The 22402-nt window shown below is 28.1% G+C and overlaps 1 pseudogene; it reads right to left on the bottom strand.

The window, feature by feature from the left end:
- Positions 1–1836: 1836 nt before the first annotated feature.
- Positions 1837–20925, bottom strand: LOC111308100 (photosystem II stability/assembly factor HCF136, chloroplastic-like; annotated as a pseudogene).
- Positions 20926–22402: the final 1477 nt, after the last annotated feature.

Here is a 22402-nt window from a genome sequence, read left to right on the forward strand (position 1 = left end):
AAATATATTTGTGTGTTTTTATTCTTGATTTGAGCTTGTTATTTTGTTTGTGAGTGCTGCATGTGCATGCCAACAAGTGGTATCGAATTGTGATGATTCTCAACAAGTGGTATCAGAAGTATATCAGAGGTTTGAGGTTCGTGGAGATGAAAAGGCAAGCTCAAGAGATCGTGAAGCAAGTATTTCAAGATGTTTTAAGAATGTATGTCAAGTATGCCTATGCCTAAATTTGAAATTCTGTTATTTGATGAAAAAAATAATTTCATGTTATGGCAAAATATGATTCAAGTACAATAAAAGGTTGGATTAGGCATTAGAGAGTAAGTAAGCCTAAGACAATATTTGACGATAATTGAAATAAAATTAAAAAAAAATTGTTAGTACTATTAGATTGGCCATAGCTTCAAAGATAAAGTATAATATGTTGACTGAGAGTACTCCGAAGAGTTTGTAAGATAAGCTTGAGGGTATTTATGCATTCAAGTCATTAACTAAAAAATTATATTTGAAGATGGATCTGTATTCTTTAAAGAAATAAGGTACGAGTCTTCATAATCACTTAAATGGGTTTAATAAAATTGGTTTCTCAATTGTTGATAATTTTTTTTGATGAGTTAAAAAAATGAATAGAAAGCTTTAATTTTGCTGTCATCTTTACCAAAGTCTTATAGGTTTTTAGTTCAGACTTTGTTGGTGGGTAAGTTTACTTTGAAGTTGGATGATGTAATTATCCTATTGGGTGAGAACGAAAGGTTTATAGAAACACAAAACTCATCACTTGGGGGATATACTAGCTGTAAAGGGTTTTAATCGAGGGAAGATATAAAGAGGATTAATGGATCAAGGGAAAGATCCAAGTTAAGATACAGAGATTACAGTGATATAGAATGTTATTATTGTGATGAAAAAAGACATATTCAAGTGTGCTGCAAAAAGCTGAGAAGGGATATGACTGCTTTTAAAAAGACGAATGATGAAAAAAAATCAGATGAAGGAAAGAGTGATATTGCTGCTATTGTGTCTGATGATGATGATATCATTTTAACAACTAGTGTGGATGAGACTTAGACTTTGAAAGATGATAAAAGTTAAGTTTTAAATTCAACTGCTACAGTCTATGTTTACAATAATATGAGTTACTTTGTGGAGTTAGATGAGAATAAGAAGTATAAAGATATTGTGGTTGCTAACAATAAAAAGTACAGTTTTAAGGCATTGGTTGAAGTGTTTGGTTATTCAAATCATGGGAAGATTTGTTGGAATTTACTTTGAATATCAAAATCTCACATCGAAAGTTGTTCTCAGTTACTGAGATTCTTGTGATGAAAGAAAAAAAGAAAGGCAAGCGTGTTAGTTTTATAGATACTGTTGAACTGTTTGGTTATTCAAATCATGGGAAGATTTATTGAGATTTACCTTGAATATCAGAATCTTACATTGAAAGTTATAAGAGTTTAATTTGGTTTTGGTTTAGTAATCCTAGATAGTTAGACATCATGAGAATAGTTAAGTGAATAGACTATTAAAATGGTGTAATTAGATTTTGGATTAAGTTTTGAGTAAAGAGTTTTTTGTGATTTTTCTTATTTCAAAAGTCTTTCAGTTATAAATATTTATTTGATAATGAATTAGGTTTAAAATAAATTATTTTAAATTGGCTCAAAACAAATATATTTATATATTTTTATTTTTGATTTAAACTTATTATTTTGTTCATGAGATGGGTGCTACATGTACGTGTTAATTTTCCAATAAATATCACCACCAAGAAAGTAGCGTAAGTCATCAGCTATAAATTGCAAGCATTGTTGGCTACTTGCACAAATACAAATGCCGTTACTTTGACGCCAATTCCAACGTTTCCCATAGCAAAAAGTTTACCATGAACTTGTGAACTTGATTCCCCAGGGAAACTCTTCCAGTTGAATTGTTAGAATACGTGATATACACTATATACAAAGAGAAAAATTATGTTCAAAAGGTAAATACGTTGTGCAATTGATTACCCAGCACAAATCCGTTCTTATCACTAATAAACCTGCATACACGATATACAGATCTAATATGAAGCTTAAAGATTTAGGGAAAACAAAAGCGTTGGGCAGTTACTATTACCTCACTTTTTGAGTTTTTTTTTTTTTTAATAGTAATTCAGTTTAAAAGATATAAACTATTGCAGAATTTGGCACTGAAAAGGTACACTGTAAGCATTATCCTATGAGTAGGGCTTACTGGGTTAGAAATAGGTAGAAAACCATTAAGCCATAACTAAGGACATTTTAGTCAAAGTTAGAAAGTAGGTTTGCCTCCATTTAATAATAAAAAAATGGAATAACAACTAAATATAAGATAAACTAGAGAAGAAGGGCAAAACAGAGAACGTGCAAGCCTACTTGATGAATTCCTTGTACTTTTGGCTTTGTTTATATGGGGAAGGCTTTCTGTGAGAAATGTTTCACTTCATCATGGCTCGCGGGTTTAAGTTTACTAGGAAACATGAATTTAATAAGTTCCAATATTAGATACCAAAAGGTGCATAGCAGATCTTAATGATAAGGGCAGCAGAAAATTTAACCGTGAATTGCACATTCAGACCAAAAATAGAAAAATGAAGGTAGTCATGCCTTTAGTAAGGTTAGAATCACTTCACTGAGTATCGATTTACAGCAATGCTATCAGCTGCCTTGTCACGGGTCCATTTCTTTCCACCATCGGTAATTGTCAACAAAACCCCAGAGCCCCCTGCTGCCCAAGCCTCTTCCTGATGCACAATAAAAGTTCATTTAGTATGCAGTTCAGAATTCCGAAGGAACAAAAAAAAAAAAAAAAGCCTATTACTCTATCCCTGTAGAAAGAAGCCGTAGAATAGAATTTGGCGCCTCCTTAGAACAAAATTCCAGAACAATATTCATGTAATTTGCTAGATGGATATATCACATGATTATCATCTTGATATGCCCATATCATGTGCCAAACCAGTAATTCCATATAAATGGACAGGCCAGTATACATGTGTACATAAATGCATAATATATGCAACATATATGTGATTTGCATAACATCTAACATGCATAGGCATGTTTCCACATAAGGTTTAGATGAGTGACACAGTAAATGGATATTGCAACCACTCATCCAGATTTTCTAGAAACCACACTGTAGAATTAGATAAAATATATGGCCAAACATCTAAGGATAGAATATTTACCATTGATCGATAATAAAGTTGAGAATGCCAAAGCCAAGACATTGTACAGGAACTTCTTCAAAATCTTCTGTTAGCTGAAACATCAGATGTTAAAATGAACAACAAGGCCAAGAAGTATACGTCAATGGAAATTAAAAAATCATAAATGAAACCTGCTGAAGTTTGTATTAAGAATAATATGAGATGAAAATATTCAGATTCCGTACTACAGATGGTGCAAAAGGTAGCATGTGATTGCATTCATGACAGAGTCATGTGTTGCATAGTCCATCAATTTCAATGGCTATTATATCAGGCTTATCAGCAGTAAGCAATTACATCTTTTAGGAAAAATTCATGCTAATTTTTTAAGTAAAAATCCTTAATTAAAATTAATATGGAAAACCTTAAATAGTTGCCTAGGTTTTCAATTTTCCACTTCTGCATTCTTTCTAAGCCTAAGAAAAACATGAGAACTTGCTGTTAAGAATGGAAATGTTGATTATTATTCTTCTTTCACTAGTTCAACTTTTCCCAGGTTTTCAGCCTTCGGGAAGTTGACAACTTTTTCAAGTGAAAACTATTTTTCTAATACACCAGAAGTTTTGGTGAAATTGCATCTTCTGTACAACTTATTATAATTTCTTCAAGATAATTTTAAACATTGACGTGACTAATTTAGTAAGGGACACCATCGCTTATCTTAACCCTGTGTCTTTGCTAAGAAAAAGTCCTCCACCGACAAGAAGCCAAAGACTACCGTCAGCCCTCCATCCCATCTTCATGTTTCTTCTTGCAATTGCACTTTTATGTGGTTGGCAGAATGGCTGTAAATTATAAAGCAATAACGCTCATTAAGTATGCTGCATATGCTTAAGAATTAGCAACAAGGTTGTTAATCTCGTTTCGGTATTTGCTTGTATTACCCAATACACTTCAGATATATTAAAACGTAATATATTTAAGGGTGATTTTACTAAAATAATATGCTGAAACTGTTGTTACTGACACACTAATTTTCTTTGGAAAAACTGAAATATTGTCCAGTTCAATATTAACATCTTTGCTTAGCCACAGGACGCAACAGTATTTACAATATAAGAAACAATGTGAAAAATAAAATCTTTAACATAAAAATAAAAGATAAAAAGGTAGCAGATTCTTCTGCTCCAAGTACACGCAGTTAATGTCATTCACTACCATGAGCATGTGGATTATTGAGAATAAAGAAACAGAAGAGAGTGAGGCCTCATATTTTACCAATGAAGAGTCAATCGAACTCATATATGCAGGAAAGAATAAGATGATGCAATGGTTTCCACATTGTTCCCGATGACATATAGTAGCATGACTGTTAATTATGTTGGGAATATTGACTCAAATCTCATAAGCGATTTGTTTGAGATTTGTTAGAGATTTATTTGAGATTTGTTAGATATTATTGGATGGACAAGAGAAAGATGATTCTTAATAGATAAGTTTGACTTGCAAGAGAAGAATTTTAAAAGGATAGAGATTCTTAATAGGTAAGTTTGACTTACATGAGAAGAATTCTAAGAGGAGAGAGATTCTTAATGGGCAAGTTTGTATGGTTATAAATAGGTGAAGTCTTTATAGAGTTAGGTATGAAAAAAAGATGTAAGAGAGTTATAGGGTTTTGTGGGATAGACATCCCATAGGAGTATTAGGGCTCTACGTCTTATGAGTGTGTATGTTTGTTTATCAGTGGACTAAAAAAGACTGAGAGAGTCCACATAAGTATGATATATGGGAGCATATAGGTATATGTTTAGTTATGTTGAAAGAGTGCACAAGGATTTAGGTTTGTGTTTGTTTGGGTTGAAAATATTTCATACTACTAGAGGAGATTGAGAGTGTCTTATGAGCATTGATTGTTGAGTGAGGTTGATGATTTGATGTATATTTGTAATTCTCTACAACTAGTAGATCTTGTTTCTCATCTGTAGACGTAGGTTGATTGGACCGAACCACGTTAAATTGTTGTCTCTTGTGTATTTGATTTATTGTTTGATTTTGCTTCCGTTGGTATGATTAGATTGGAGGCTTTTAGCCCAACAAGTGGTATCAAAGCTGCGGTGTTCCTCAACAAGTGATATCAGAGCTGAAGGTTCGAAACGTGAGAAAAGTTAAAGATTCAAGATGTGGAAAGAGCCGAAGGTTCGAGATGTGGAAGAGCTGAATGTTCGAGATGTGGGAAGAGCCGATAGTTCGTGATATGAGAAGAACTTGGTTTAACTCATGAAAAAAAGTAAGCTTAGAGGAGCTCGATTCAAGAGAAGAGTTCGAGTTCAAGTTTTTAGGATTGAAGATCAGTTTGTATGAAGTGTGAAGACACACAAGAGAAGATGATTGTGTGACTTTTATTATAGGTGGAGCCAAGCATGTCTAGCATGAAGATAAATGATTTGATGAAATTTGAGTCAAGATGGAGATTGTTGGGAATATTGACTCAAATCCCATAAGAGATTTGTTTGGGATTTGTTGGAGATTTGTTTGAGATTTGTTAGATATTGCTGGATGGACAAGAAGACTTGTAAAAGATAAATTTTAAGAGAAAAAATATTTTTAATAGATAAGTTTGACTTGCAAGAGAAGAATTCTAAAAGGAAAGAGATTCTTAATAGGTAAGTTTGACTTACAGGAGAAGAATTTTAAGAGGAGAGAGATTCTTAATGGGTAAGTTTGTATGGTTATAAATAGGTAAAGTCTCTACAGGGTTAGGTATAAAAAAAAGATGTAAGAAAGTTATAAGATTTTATGGGATAGACACCCCATAAGAGTATTGGAGCTCTATGTCTTATGGGTGTGTATGTTTGTTTGTGAGTGGACTAAAGGAGACTGAGATGATCTACATAGATATGATATATGGAAGCATATAGGTATGTGTTTAGTTATGTTGAAATAGTGTACAAGAGTTTGGGTTTGTGTTTATTTAGGTTGAAAATACTTCATAGGACTAGAGGAGATTAAGAGTGTTTTATGAGTATTGATCTTTGAGTGAGGTTGATGATTTGATGTATGTTTGTAATTCTCTACAACTAGTGGATCTTGTTTCTCATCCATGGACGTAGGTTAATTGGATCGAACCACGTTAAATTATTATCTCTTGAGTGTTTGATTTATTGTTTGATTTTACTTTTGTTGGTATGATTGGAATTGAGGCTTTTAGCCCAACAAACTATATTGTTTCAGCTTTAATAACATTGGTTATGATCGAGCATTTTCCTATTACTTTTTTTTTCCACATATCAATAATATTGTGTGTTACTTTACATACATATAGTACGACTGTATGAAGATCTCAAAAGAGAGGCAAGTCCCGTAAATTCTATAAAACAACTATGCCAAGGAATTATAACTGTCCAGACTCCCATGTAAGATAAAAGTTACCACGGCTTGAGACAGCCACACATCGTCCATCTGGAGAGCGATTCACAGTGTTAAAATATCCTGCATAATAACTTGCCCCACTAATACCACTAGAAACTGTTCTGCAGAAGTAATGGAGCAATGTAAGCATTTTCCCCTACAAACAACTAATAATCTTCTGGAAGTTCTTCGAGCAAAAGGGCTTATTGGCTACTTAATTGCCCAGCAATCCATTTTGTTTAAGGCGTGTTAACTTGCTTTACATAATATGATAATTCTTCTGCTCCAGTCAAAAGGGCTTATTGCTCCTTTTAATTTGGCAAGGGAATATGATAATTCTAGTAAACTTGAGTAAGCACGTCTCGGTAAAGATGAATATGAAAGCAATGATCTTATTTATGTTATAGACAAAATTCTTTTCAAATTATAGTTTTTGTTTCACTTGTTTCTGTTAGGTTTGAAGCGATAAATACAATAATACAAAAGTAATATATCGTAATAAATCTACAGTAAATAGATAATAATCAATAATTAACAATATAAAAAAAATAAAGTAAACCAAAATTTATATAGAAAATCCTTCACTGTAGAAAGAAAAAACCACAAATCACCAAAAAAATTTATACTATCAAATAATAGATATAAAAAGTTTTTTTTAACTAAAACTAGAACTAAACAATAATTAGAAAGACAATTGAAGAAATCTCACCAAATAGGTGACTAAACAAATATATTATGTGTAAATACTTAATTTTATCCGAATTAATTAAAATGGATTCGAATTACATTCTTGACACTTAATTTTATTTGGGTTGATCAAAATGGATCTGAATAATATTCGTGCTTTTGATGTGTCCAATTTAAATTGATTCGAGCATTTTGATCATGTTTATTATATATTCGATCAAATTATTATATATTTTTATTGATTGATCATAAAAAAAAAGTAAAAACAAAAAAGAAGTCAAAATTTTTTTCAACTCTAGCAGTTGAAATCAAGCTGTCAGAAAGTTTTTCTTTCTCCTTTCCCACTAGCCTTTGTGCATTTATTGCATTGAATACCACATGCCATCACCATCTTCCAAACTTTCTAGCAAAATTTTAGACATTTCAAAATCCAACAAAATTTTAAAAATTCTTCTTCAATCCCAAAATATTTGGCATTTGAAATTTTGAATGCTCTATAAACTGAACTCCAATGTTCGTTAAACAAAGAGAGTAATTTAAATAGGGGAAAGGTAGCAATTTTGAAAAAGAAGGCAATCAAAACCTTACTGCCATTCTACCAAAATACACCAATCACAAGTGACAAACAATATTTTAGGATCCACATCCCTTTTTGGGGAACCAACAGCAATAAAAAAAAAACAACAACAAATCCAAACAACCTAAAAATGGTATAGAGAGAAAATTTCTCTCTTTGAATTTAAGGCGTTCTCAAGGGTTTTGGAGCTGATTTTTGGATAGTAAGGAGGCTAGGGGAGGAGAACAACTTATTAAAATTTTAAACCCATTGGATGACGGCAAGGTGGTTTTTAGGTCTACTAAAGTTTTAGGTCAAAATTTAAATCTATGATTTTCTAGAGGTTTTTTTTTAGGAAATCTCAAAAGTGAAAATCTAGTGAAAGGTGAGAGGAAGACTCAATGAAAGTTTAATGGCCATCACAGGTGACGGTGGTGGTGGGTCTGAGTTTTTAGCTTTTGGTTTTTCTTAATTTTTGTGGAAAAAAGGAATTTTTTTAGGAAATCTAAACCATTAGATTAAAAGAGGAGATGAAAAAGAGCATCATGATATTTTTTAAGAATTTTCTAGCATCGATGTCTGTTGGCTAACGGCGACGTGGATAATAACTTCGATGATCAAAAATCATTTAAAAAGAGAGAAGGAGAGTTTTGGGGGAAAGAGAGAGAAAGAATAAAAAGGGAGGATAAGAAGAAAAATGAAAGAATTTAGGTGTTTTGGGCTATTTATAGCATAATCAAAACGACTTCATTTTGATTAAAATTGTAACTCAACTACCAAATTGAGCTAGGAACTAGGCTGAGTCATATAGTCGAGTCGAGCTGATTGAAGCCGTTGACTATGGGCTTAAACTAGTTGACTGAATCGTTTGATGATTGACCTAATTGTTGATTAGCGTTGATCAGGGACATTTTCGATATTTTTATCATATTTATTTTTTTGTTTTTTACTTACTTTTTTAATATATTTTTGTTATTTTTATTTCTATTTTTGTGAATATTTTATTTTATTTTTGAGTGAACTTTATATGAAAAATAAAATAGTTGTGAAAAAATATTTAGAATTGTCGTCAAAGTGTTGGGATAATTCAAAAAATTATTTTAGTAGGAATAAAATTTTACAAATAATAAATGAATTAAAATAATAGATTATTTAGATAAATCTTTTGGAAATGTAATTTTTAAAGAAAATTACAAGAATCCAATTTTTTTTAATTATTACAAGTAAAAATATTTTTGGATTTCATTAAAAAGTTGGACAATCTAAAAATTATTTTTCTAAACAATCAAAATAAATAAATGATAAAAAATAAAGAGTGAAAAAATAAAAAAATTTATTTAAATAAATCTCTTAAATGAAATTTTTAAGAAAAATGGAAGAGTCTTATTTTTCTTAATTACTTCCAAGGAAAAATGATTTGTTAAGATTTCATTGAAGACTTGGGATGATCCCAAAATCAATTTTACAAATGAGATTTTTATTTAGATGATGATAATAATAATAATAATAATAATAATAATAATAAATACTTTATATTACTTTAAATCATACATGTTTGTGAATAAAAAATACTTTTGAAATTTTTGAAAATTTGGTAAATGGTCAATTTTCTTGAAATTTTCTTGAATGAGAATATTTTTTATAAATTCTGCCAAAATGTTGAGAATTTATAGAACGTTAAATAATAAATTTTATAAAAAAATAAAATTTTTTCATGAATAGACTTTAATGAATTAATTTAAATATTGAAAAGACTATACTAATAATTAAAGGATAATATGTGTTTAATTAGTATCGTTTTTGGAATGCACGATGTGAGAATGCTAATACATTCTTCACTCATAACTGTACTATCGGATTTCACTCTAATTTCACAGATGAAAACATCTTTTAATAAATCTTAAATTAACTTTAAAGTTTTTATTAAAAGATGATATTTTGTGTGACCAATCACATCTAGTTAAAAGAGATAAGTGGTGACTCCATAAATTTTCTTCAAGTTTAGCGATTGAGTCCTTTGGATGAAAATTTGTTATAATAGCTTGGCGATTTCACTGGGTAAATTTAAGAGTTAGGCCAAAATTAAGTGTTTGTTATCTAAACTCTAATATTATGGTCTTTTTGATATTTAATTTTAATTCTCTTTTTTTTTTTAGAACAAAAAATTGAAATTCATAAAATTTTATAATTTTATTTAAATTTTGTTAATTATGTTATGTTGTTTACTTGTTTTCCGTTATTGTTAATAAATTATTAAATGTTTGGATTGTGGATTTTTTTTATTAATGATCATTACCTACTCTCTCATGTACATATTTGCATTCATGTATGAGCTTTATACCTAAGTTCCCAAATCTGTCTCTCTAGGATGGAGTAGAATACCTATGTTTTCGTGAGGTTATAATACCTTTGTTTTGGCTAGCAAAATACTTTCACTCAAATTGAACCTTTTTTGTTAGTAACTCATTATGGATAAAGATCGAAAGCCTTGCTAGTCCAAAGTGGATGATAGTAGGAATCAATTTGGGAACTTTTTAGCTTTTGTTGAATTTCAAACCTTGCATATAGCAAATCTTTAAAAACTAACCTTAGATAAAGCTATACCATTTTTATAGATTATACCTTAAATTAGGATAAATGAGAAAACTTTTATTATATCATAACATAGAGATTGTCAACAAAGGTAATAAAATAAAAAAATTTATTTGCATTTTCTTGTCTAAGATATAGATTTAATTGTAAATTTTTTGTGGTTGTGTAATTTTCTTTTAATTTAAAAAGTTGTATTGTATTATCCTTTTTTATCATATTGCATTTTCAAAAATTAGCTTCTTCGATTTTCCTAAGAAATAAAAAGAGGTAAATTTTCTCATTTAAAAAAAAACAGAAAAGGTTATTTTTGTTCATTCCATTTTCTAAAGAGGAATACATTTTTTCTTTTTTCTAAAAATATAAAAGAATAAAAATTTTCGTTTTATCTATAAGATTTTTTCTAGATTGCTTTTGTCTTTTCAATTGTTAGTATTTTCAAAGTTTGTTTCAAATAATGTTACATTGTAAAAACAAGAACAATTTTTTCAGTAACTTCGAAGAAATGGAGTTATTTTCTTTATTTCTATTTCATTTCTAAAAAAAAAAAATGTTCCTTGCGTGTATAATCTAATAAAGAAGGGTATACAAGAAGCATAAGATAAAAACAACAAAAATAAAAGTTGTGAATTTAAGATCTTTTATTTTTTGTAAGTAACACGAATTTAAAAAAAAAATGATTTCATTGAACCTACATTGCAGATATGTTGCATTTGGTATGAATATGTCTCATTATTGCATACTTTAATGCAACTGTTTTTTTATTTCATGTACAACACCAATCTTGCATACATTTGCAACATCATTGTAACTATTGTTGTATTTCTTGTTTACCACCAATCTTGCATGTAATGATGTATCATTGTAAAAATTGCATTTCATGTACACCGTCAATCATGCGTACACATGATTTATCACTGTAAAACTTGTTATGCACCATCGATCAAGTGTATATGCATGTTTCATCTTTTTTAATATTGTTGCATTTGATCCCGATGAAAAAGGGTACATTTGTCAATGTATGCCTTAAAGGGTAAAATTCTTTTTGAACTTTATTTTTTTTATAGAAAGAAAATTTTGCAAGACTAACATTTTACTTTCCTTATACATCTTAGGTTTTTTTTTAGGACATTTCTATTTTTGATGCATTAAATTTGAATTTTTTATGCCAATGAAATAGGCTTTTCTTGTTTAGTTTGGATTTCGTATATGTTTGACATTATACTTTGACATTGCATAAATAAATTTTTGAAAAAAAATAGTGCAACAATTCTCTATTTGTGAAAAGATTGTTTGGAATAAAAGCCTCACATAATTTGATTTTTGGATGATGAGAATAAAGCAAATGGCATAAATTTTTTTTTTGTGAGTCTCTAACTAATTGGTGATCATTATTGGGAATGAGTTTACCTAAAAAATCATTATTTTCGCTAAACACTTTCTGATTCAAATCCTAAATAAGTCTAATACTTTGAAGGGTATGCTTTTGAGCTTCATGAACCTAATTTTCACATTATCCAAAAGCTAAGCTTTTATTTGGGCAATGAACAAAAGAGACTAATTTTGAAAATTTATTTTTAGTCTTAGAAGTCAAGTATGATACTCTTTCAAATTTTTTTAATTGGTAATTTAATGTGTGTCAAAATTTTACTGAAATGATTGAACCATCTAAATCCTTTTGATGACCATAGCCATGAAAAATATTTTAACCTTCTCCATCAAGCCATTTTAGTTTCATGTCTTAAGGTACATTGACTAAAAAGATCAAAATTCCTTATTGCTTAAGACAAATTGTTTCATGCCAAGACCTATTTGCCTAATTTTAAGAAAATAAGCCAAATAATTTGGAACCAAAATGAGCTTTTTTGTGAACTTTGCGGGTGACATTTAGGACACCTCGTATAACATGATTTTCATCATCATATGAACTTTCTTTTGAGTAGGTAAATAAGATGGGGGCATCATTCACGTAAAAAAAATTGATTGATGGTTACATCATGCATTTGAGATATTCAAGTGATTCCAACATGAAAATGAAAAAAAAAATAAAAAAAAGCCTTACATACCTACTTCTTCAATGACTTGGTTTTTAAATATAATTGATCATAGTTTAGATGATGGTTGGTCGTTTTTCTCAATTCTTCACATATAAAAAATTATTTACTTGCTATCCATTTGATCTTATTGAATTTTTCTTTTTAAAATAAACCACAATCAAGGATCATACTTTACACTATGCAGGTAAAGTAGGGACATCCTTCAGAATCATTGGCAATAAAGCCATACTTAAAGAAAATGTCTTAGATTGAGATTTTTTAACATGTATCTCAAAGATGGGAATTTGGAATAAAAAGTGAATGAATCAAATTCCAAGTTAGAATCATATTTGAAAAAAAAAAAGATGGAATTAAAAAAAGTGAAACATTGGAGTCAAAGTTGAATGTTTTTAAATAAGAGAAAGCAAAGAAAGAAAAAGACACATGTCTTTTTATCCAAAAGGATTGCTCTACAAGAAATAATACGATCCTTGGTCTAATTACTTTCAAGAACATATTTTAAGCCTATTTATCCATTCTTTTAGAACTTTGAACCTTGACCTACATTATATATCTTAAAAATTCATTTTGATTAAACGTGGACACTCGAATTGAATATATATGTCTTTAAAAATTTGTATATACCTGTTATTAACTGGAGAAATTTTACCAAGTCCCTCTTTGTTAGAAACTCTTGATTACCGTGAATTGTTTGTGTATGACAGAATCGTTGACAATGAATAAAATGAAGCTTTCAGGTAAAAACCCTAAAAGGGTAGCCTAGAGCTAGAACAACCATTCCTGATGGGTTAAAAGAATTCTAAATTTTTTAAAGGGTCTATCTAGAAGAAAAATTCATGATGAAAAACCTTTTGAGATATCAATATCCATTAAAGACTTTGTATCTCTTGAATGAGTGAAAATCGAAAGCCAAACCTTTTTCTTTTTCGAAATTTTTATAAAAAATAATAGCCAATTTTGACACACTTGAAGTATCATGTTAAGGAACTGAAATAGTGACAAACTATGCTTGATTTTCAAGAAAAAAAAAGTGTTTTAGAAAAATTATATCTTTTATGAGCTCAACTAAAATAGGGAATAATGAGTAATCCCTTTTTCATTACCACCCTTATCAAGTCCTCTATAAGATCTACCCATCAGTGAAAAGAGTTGAATTGTTAATCACCCCACTCATGCTCAATTTAAATAGTAGTCACTAGTTTTCAAGAGGCTTGAAAGTTAATACACTTTTGATATTTTATTAATTTTGAAAACTATGTGGGTCAATTTTATGCTTATTTTAGCTTTTTTTTTTATGATGAATAAAATTTTGAATGATAAGAACTTGAATAGAGACTTTCTTCTTGATTGAGAGAAAAAAAAAAGAAATAAAACAAAAAGACTTTGCATTGGTTTTATAGTAGTTGATTATTTGTATTTGTAATGCATCTGTCTTTCAAAAAAGACATTCAGATTTACATCACTTGCATTTGTATCATGAACTGCATTTGCATAATGAGAAAGATATTCATATTTGCATCATTGTATCTGTATCACAAGAAAGACATTTGTATGTGCATCATTACGTCTATATCCCAAAAAAGACATTCGTATTTGCATCTCAAGGAAAAAACATTGACATTAACATTAACATTTGCATTGGCATAAACTATCTGTATAATGAAAAAGTTCCATCATGACATGAATTCTTGCATTTCATAAAAACATTAGCATTTGCATCGTTTGTTGAAAATAAATGTTTGCATCATAATTACACTTTACAATTTTGTAAATATTGAGAAAAGATAATGAAAATTTGAATAGTTAAGGTTAAAAAAAGGAAGAAATATTGAAAAAAATATATAGAAATGGATGAAAAACAATGAATAACAATTCTTAAGAAATGTGTCAGGGTTTTTTGATAATAATACCAAATTTTAAATTTTGGTAGCGATATTTAAGTATTTAAAATTCAAATTTTCAAATTCACTCGGAGGTAATATCTGGGTATTCAAATATAAGTTTCATTAAAATTTTGTTGGTGGTGAAATTTGAAATTTTATTAAAACTCACTCAGTGGAGATATTCGAGTATTCAAGATTGAACTTTTATTAAAACTTTTTTGGTGGTGATATCTGAGCATTAATCAAATTCACTAGGTGGTGATATTTGAGCTTTAATCAGGATCTTTCATTGGTGATATGCAAGAATCCTTCGATGGTAATATTCGAAGTTATTTTTTATTTTTCTCAGTGGTGATATTCGAAATCACTTTTTCATTCTCCTCAGTAGTGATATCCGAAGATTTTTTTATTCTCGGTAATGATATTTGAGAATCTTTTGGTGGCAATATCGAAAGTCAATTTGCATTTTCCTCAGTGGTGATATCCGAGAATCCTTTAGTGATGATATCCGAAGACTTTTTTATTCTCTTTAATGGTGATATCTACGAATTATTTGGTGGTGATATTCGAAATCATTTTACATTTAACTCGGTGGCAATATCTAAGTTTCTATTCAAATTTATTTTCAAGTAGAGGAATCTTTCAAATCCCATTATCTATGGTAAGAGGAATCCTTAAAAAAAATCACTTTTGGTTAGAGGAATCATTCTATTATCATTGCCTCTAATTAGAGGAGTTCTTTTAAAATTTCATAGCCTTTGGTTAGATGAGTTTTTTAAGTATCATAGCCTTTAGTTAGAGGAGTTCTTTTAAAGTCTCATAGCCTTTGGTTAGAGTAATTTTTTAAAGTATCATAAACTCTGATTAAAGGAGTTTTTCAAGTATCATAACTTTTGGTTAAAGGAATTTTTTAAATTTAAAAGCCTTTACTTAAATGACTCTTTCAAAATTAGGTATGATTTGTAAGACCAACATGCATAATCTATAAGACCTTTGAGAATATTTTAAAGTTTCATAGCCTCTAGTTAGAAGAGTTTTTTAAAGTCTCATAGCCTCTGATTAGATGAGTTCTTTTAAAGTCTCATAACTTCTAGTTAGATGAACTTTTTAAGTATCATAATCTATGGTTAGAGGAGTTTTTTTTTAAGTTTCAGAACCTTTAGTTAGATGAGTTCTTTTAAAATCTCGTAGCCTATGGTTAGAAAAGTTCTTTTAAAGTTTTATAACCTCTAGTTATGAGAGCTTTTTAAGTATCATAGCCTCTAATTAAAGGAATTTTTTTAAAGTCTCATAGCCTCTGGTTAAAAGAGTTTTTTTAAGTATCATAACTTCTACTTATAAGAGTTTTTTTTTAAATATCATAACCTTTGGTTAGAAGAATTTTTCATGTATCATAGTCTCTGGTTAAAGAAGTTTTTTAAATTTAAAAGCCTCTAGATAATGGGCTTTTTCAAAATTAGGTATGATTTGTAAGAACAAATGTTATAACCTCTAAGACCTTTTAGAATTTTTTTTTAAGTGTCATAACCTCTGGTTAAAGGAGCTTTTTAAAGTTTAATTGCCTTTAGTTAGATTTAATAAAATTTTAAAAATAATAAAATCCTAAAAATAATTATTAAAAAAGTAATTCTATTTTTCTTAATTTTTATAGGTAAAAAATATTTCTTGATTTCACTTGAGTGTTAGGATAATTTAAAAAATTATTTTTACAAATAATAAGCAAAAAATAATGGATTATTGAAATATCAAAATCAGGCTTCCTAGACAAAATTGTTATATTTTATCTTTGTCTTATTACTGATTCTCAGTAATGTGTAAAGAAAGATAGTCGTAGACATTTAATTTTTTCAAGTTAATCAAAATGGATTTGAATTACATTTGTGACATCTAATTTTTTTTGGTTGATCAAAATGGATCGAATAATATTCGCGATTTTGATGTGTCCAATTTAAATTGATTTGGGTACTTTGATTATGTTTATTGTATAGTAGATCTAATTATTATATATTTTTATTGATTAATAATAAAAAAGGTAAAAAAAAAGAAGTTAAAATTTTTTCAACTATGGCAATTGAAATCAAGTTGCAAGAAAGTTTTTCTTCCTTTTTTCCTACTAGCATTCATGTATTTATTGCATTGAATATGCCTGTCACTACCATTTTCCAAACTCTACAACAAAATTTTGAGCACTTCAAAGTCCAACAAAATCTTAAAAGTTCTTCTTCAATCCCAATATATCTAACATTTAAAATTTTGGATGCTTTATAAATTAAGCTTCAATGTTCATCAAACAGAGAGAGTTTGATAAGGGAAATGGAGCAATTTTGGTTGATAAGGTATTTAATAACCTTATTGCCATTCTGCCAAAATACACCTATCATAAACAACAAAAGTATTTAAGTATCCACATCTTTTTTCGGGGAACCAACAAAAAAAAAAAAAGAAACCAACAAAATAAAAGATGATAGAGAGAAAATTTTTTGTCTCTTCATATTTAAGGTGTTATCGAGGGTTTTGGAGTTAATTTTTGGATAGTAAGAAAGCTAGAAAGGAGAGCAACATACTAAAATTTCAGGCCCATCAAACGATGACAAGGTGATTTTTTGTGGCCTAAAGTTTTAGGTCAAAGTTCAGATCTATGATTTTTTAGAGGTTTTTTGGGAAATCCCAATGGTAGAAATGTAGTGAAATATGAGAAGGAGACTTAGTAAAAGTTTGGTAGCCATCAAAGGTGATGGCGATAGTAAATCTGAGTTTTTCTCAATTTTTATGGAAAAGAAGAATTTTTTAAGGAAATCTGAATCGTTAGATTGAAAGAGGAGATGAAAAGGATTGTTTTGGTTTTTTTTTTTTTTTAAATTTTCCAACATCGGTGATTGTTGGTGAAAGTGCCATAATGACTTTGGTGGCTGAAAATCATTTAGAAAAGGAGAAGAAGAGTTGTGGGAGAGAATGTTAGAGAGAGAGAAAGAAGAAAAAGAAGAGAAAATGAGGAAAAGAAGAAAAATAAAAAATTTGGGTGTTTTGGGTTATTTATAGCATAACCAAAACAATCTCGTTTTGATTAAAATTGTAACTAAGTCACCAAGTCGAGCCAAGAATCAAGTCGAATTGAGCTGATTGAAGCTGTTGACTAAGGGCTTACGCTGATTGACTGAACAATTTAATCGTTAACCTAACCGTTAACTAGCGCTGACCAGAGGCGTTTTCGATATTTTCATCATTTTGTTTATTTTTTTCATTTTTTTACTCAAAAAAATTTTTATATATATTTTTGTTATTTTTATTGCTTTTTTTATTTTTTTATTTTATTTTTGAGTGAACTCTATATGGAAAATAAAATAGTTGTGAAAAAATATTTAGCAAAATTTGTATGAAAATAAAATTTTAAAGATATTTGTAAAAATAAATCAAGGAAAAAGTTGAAATATCAAAATTTCATAAATTCTTTGAAAAATAAAATTTTTTTCATTTTTTTAATTATCACAAGTGAAATATTTATTAAGTGTCCTCAAAGTGTTTGTATAATTCAAGAAATTATTTTGCTAGGAATAAAATTTTACAAATAATAAATGAATTAAAATAATGGATTATTTAGATAAATCTTTTGGAAATGTAATTTTTAAAGAAAATTGCAAAGAGTTCAAGTTTTCTTAATTATTGCAAGTAAAAATATTTTTAGATTTCCCTAAATAGTTTGGACAATTAAAAAATTACTTTTCTAAATGATCGAAATAAATAAATAATAAGTAAATAAACAATAAATAACAATAAATAATGAAAAAAATAAAAATATTTATTTAAATAAATCTCTTAAATGAAAATTTTAAGGAAATTTGAAAGTCTTATTTTCCTTAATTAGTTCATAGGAAAAATGATTTTTTGGGATCTCAAAATCAATTTTACAAATAAGATTTTTATTTAGATGATCAGATAATAATAAATAATTATAATGATAATAATAAATAATTTATATTACTTTAAATCATACATGTTTGTGAGTAAAAAAATAGGGTTAAGTACATATATGGTCTCCAAACTTTCAAATTTTGGTCACATTAGTACTTAAAGAATTTTATCACATTGGTACCTGAACTTTAATTCCGCAAGTTAGTTAACCCCAAAAGTTAACTTTGTTAGAAAAAAAAGCCGGTATGTTTTAAATGGCCAATCAAATAATGTTGGTTATTAACAAAATTTCACGTCTTTAACTTGATTTTTTTTTCACATCATTACATATTAGCCACATTAGATATTAACTTTAAAAAAAATTAATAGTTTCATTTTTTAAACAAGATAAAAAAGTTGAAACAAGTAGCTTTTCTTAAAGAAAAAAAAAACTCGATGATTTTTAAGGGATTAGGTTTTGAGATTAAGTCTTTGTATTCATTTCAAACTGAGTGATTAGAGTGTGGTATTTAAGGCAATCGATTTAAAAAGTTCAATCAATTTAGGGTTTGGCAATCAATTTAGGGTTTAAAATTGGGGGTTTAGGGCAATCAATTTAAAAAGTGCAATCGATTAGGGATTTTGTGTTTAGGGTAATCGATTTATGGGTTAAACTTGGGAGTTTAGAGCAATCGATTCAAAAAGTGCAATTGATTAGGGGTTTTGTGTTTAGAGCAATCAATTTAGGGTTTAAAATTAAGGGCTTAGATTAGTGATGTTATAGGTTAAAGGTCTGAAAATGAAACATTAGAATTGACTCATAAAGGGATAAATTGATTCAAAATGTGGGACATTTGTTTGCAATCTATAGATTTCAGAAGAGGCAGATTTTAGGTTTGTCTATATAACCTAACATGTATTTGTGCTTGGTTTGATTTTGGTTTTTTATGGTTTTTGATCGGTTGAATGTTGTATTTTAATAGTATTTGTATTGGATTAGGTTCTGTGATGTTTGTATTTCTTGAATGATTTATTGATTTTGATTTGAGGTAAATCTACTTTCTGTCATTTGAAAAGGATCAAAGAAAAAAACAAAAACATTGAAGTAGTTTCACTAAATACCCAAAAGAAGTCACATGATTTCAAGCTCACACTATAATTCCTCTTTGTTTCTGTCAATTATTTCTTTTTCTTCTTCTTAAACTTTTAGAGAAGCTAACTTTTTGAATTTTTTTTATCTCAATTAAAAAATAAAAGTGCTATTTTTTTTTTGTTTTAGGTTGATATCTAATGTGGCCAATATGTCATGACATAAAAAAAATCAGTTTAAAGATGTGGAATTGGTTGGCCATTTACAACACGTTAACTTTTTTTAATGGAGTTAAACTGGCTTAAGAAATTAAAGTTCAAGTACCAATGTGGTAAAAAAAAATTTTAGGTATCAATACGACCAAAATTTGAAAGTTCAAGGGCTAATTATGTATTTAACCCTAAAAAATACTTTTGCATGAAATTTTTGAAAATTTGGTGAATGGTCAATTTTTTTCAAAATTTTTTTGACTTAAAATATTTTTTATAAATTCTACTAAAGTGTTAAAAATTTATAAAATGTTAAATAATAAATTTTATAAAAAAAACAAAAATAAAAATTTTTCATGAATAAACTTTAGGGAATTAATTTAAATATTGATCATACTATTAAAATTAAAAAATAACATATGTTTAATTAATACCATTCTTTGAATAAGCGATGTAAGAGTGTTAATACGTTTTTTACTTATAATCGTATTCTTATATCTAACTCTAATTTCACAGATCAAAATATTTTTTAATAAATCTTAAATAATTTTAAGATTTTTATTAAAAGATGATATTTTGAATGATTAGTCATACTTAATTAAAAAATATTTATAACGACTCTGTAAATTTTTTTCGAGTCTTGAAATTGAGTCTTCCTAACAAAAAACATTATGACATTGTAAATTTGATTTTAAAAAACTTTAACTTCAATATCTACCGTACAAAATATAAAACATTAAATCATATATATATTAGCAAAAGTTTAACTTAATCGAATCACTAATAAATCTCCATCCAACATCTTGATCCAATCTTGATCCAACTAGTACCTCTCCGTCTCTTTTTACCGTCACTCGACTATAACCTTTTTCTCTCTTTGGTGGCTTACTCTGTTTTCACGCCACTTTAAAAAAATAAAGCATGGAGCTGGACCACACACACAACAGTTTAAACTGGTTTAGACATAAAATCCTTTGTACCATTAATAAAGCGTATCCGAATATCATTGCAGTTAAACTTTAGTTTTAAACAGACACACACCTATTCAGAGTAGCTGAGACAGTCTCCTCGACAACAGCTCTCAAGTTATGGCCCTTGTTTGATGTAACATATATTGCACCTTGGTCAGTTACTATTTCTGCCTCTTTTCACCAGTTGCCTTTATATATACCTGCACAAATCAGGATGATTTCACTCAATCACTTAAATCATCGATCTTTAGACTAGCCATATTCCCACACACAAAAATTCAAATGCTTGCAAATAAATTAATAATAACAACCCCGCAATGAAACAAGTTATAAGCTTTCAATGTGGATGCGCATTCAATTATGCCTTAGTTAAGATATGACTAAAGACACTTGTTACTATTTAAGGAAGTACCTTCATTTAATCAACTGAAAATTATTTCATAACTATCCAACAACTGCATTTAAACCGACAACATTTCCAAAAATAGTAACTCAACAACAGTAACTTCACTTAAAATGCATAATATGGGGCAAAAAAAGTTAGTGAAGACCATAAATGCTTGGTAGAGAAGGCGAGGAGCGAAAAGACAACTTAAGGAAGGAGCAATCACTCATTTGAAAATTAGGCATTGCCATTGTTATTCACTCTGCTTTAACCTTGTCTTTTTTTCCTGTTATTTCTTATCTGAATGGTGGTGGTTTATTATCAACGGCTACGCGGGCATTTCGAACGTCAAATCTTATTGGATATGGAAGACAGATAGAAGTACTCATGGTCCGGGGTGAGCCTGGTTTGGTACTAACACTTACATTATACATATTTTCTAAGAATCTATTTGGATATGTAGTTTTTTGTAAGAATGAAAATAATGATAAATGTGAGAATAGTAAGATTAAAATTAATGGTGAGATATGTATTTGGATACAAAAATAAAGATGATATTAAAATGAATTATAATAAAAATAAAAAATAATTATTAGATTAAAAATTATATATAATAAAAATTATAAATTATTTAATATTTATAAAATTAATAAATAATTTAAAATTTATTAAATTATTTTATATTAAATAATAATTTTATTAATAAATATTTATAATTTATAATTTGATCTTGTAAAAAAAATACCCATTATTTTTTAAAAAATAAAAGTTATTTTTATTAAATTTTAAAACAAGATAATTTAACATAATTTTTAATATTTACAATGCAATATTATATATATTTTTATATTGTATAAATTACATAATTAATATATAAATATCAAAATAATATATTATATATTTAAAAATGGGTCGAACCTTGCTTTGATCTTATTGTCGAAAAAAATTTCGGTTTAAAAAAATAGGCAGATTTTTTTATTTGGATAAATAACCGACCTTTGGACAAATAGCCTTTCAAAAATTTGTAAGTCTTTAAAAATAAATACAAAAAATTTATGTCTTATTATTGATGTGGTATCTTACGATTTAATACATAAGATCTATACAATGATAATATGTTAAATATAAATTTTAAAACATTTTGCTTTATGCAATTACAATCATTTTTAAAACGACATTATATTTTGGTATAAAATCATTTGGTAAAACTGATAATTTGAGTATATATCTTTGTATATTTGTATTGTGTAAAATATTAAAATATAAAATAATAAAATTATTTGTTATAATTTATGATATATTCATAATGTGTTTCACACGATAATTACTTCATACATATAATATATATTTTTTATTTTATTAAATTTATATATAATTATTATTAAAATTTTAAATTATATCATTTTCGTATTTTTTTTATATCTTATTTGTATTATATCATTATATTGTATTTTAAATTATAGGATAAAAATGGCTTAGCAAGCAAGAGGTTCGGGGAAGGGATTGGTAC

Source organism: Durio zibethinus, chromosome 2 (genome assembly GCF_047325235.1).
Source record: "Durio zibethinus cultivar Kanyao isolate XHJ-2024 chromosome 2, ASM4732523v1, whole genome shotgun sequence".
Taxonomy (NCBI): domain Eukaryota; kingdom Viridiplantae; phylum Streptophyta; class Magnoliopsida; order Malvales; family Malvaceae; genus Durio; species Durio zibethinus.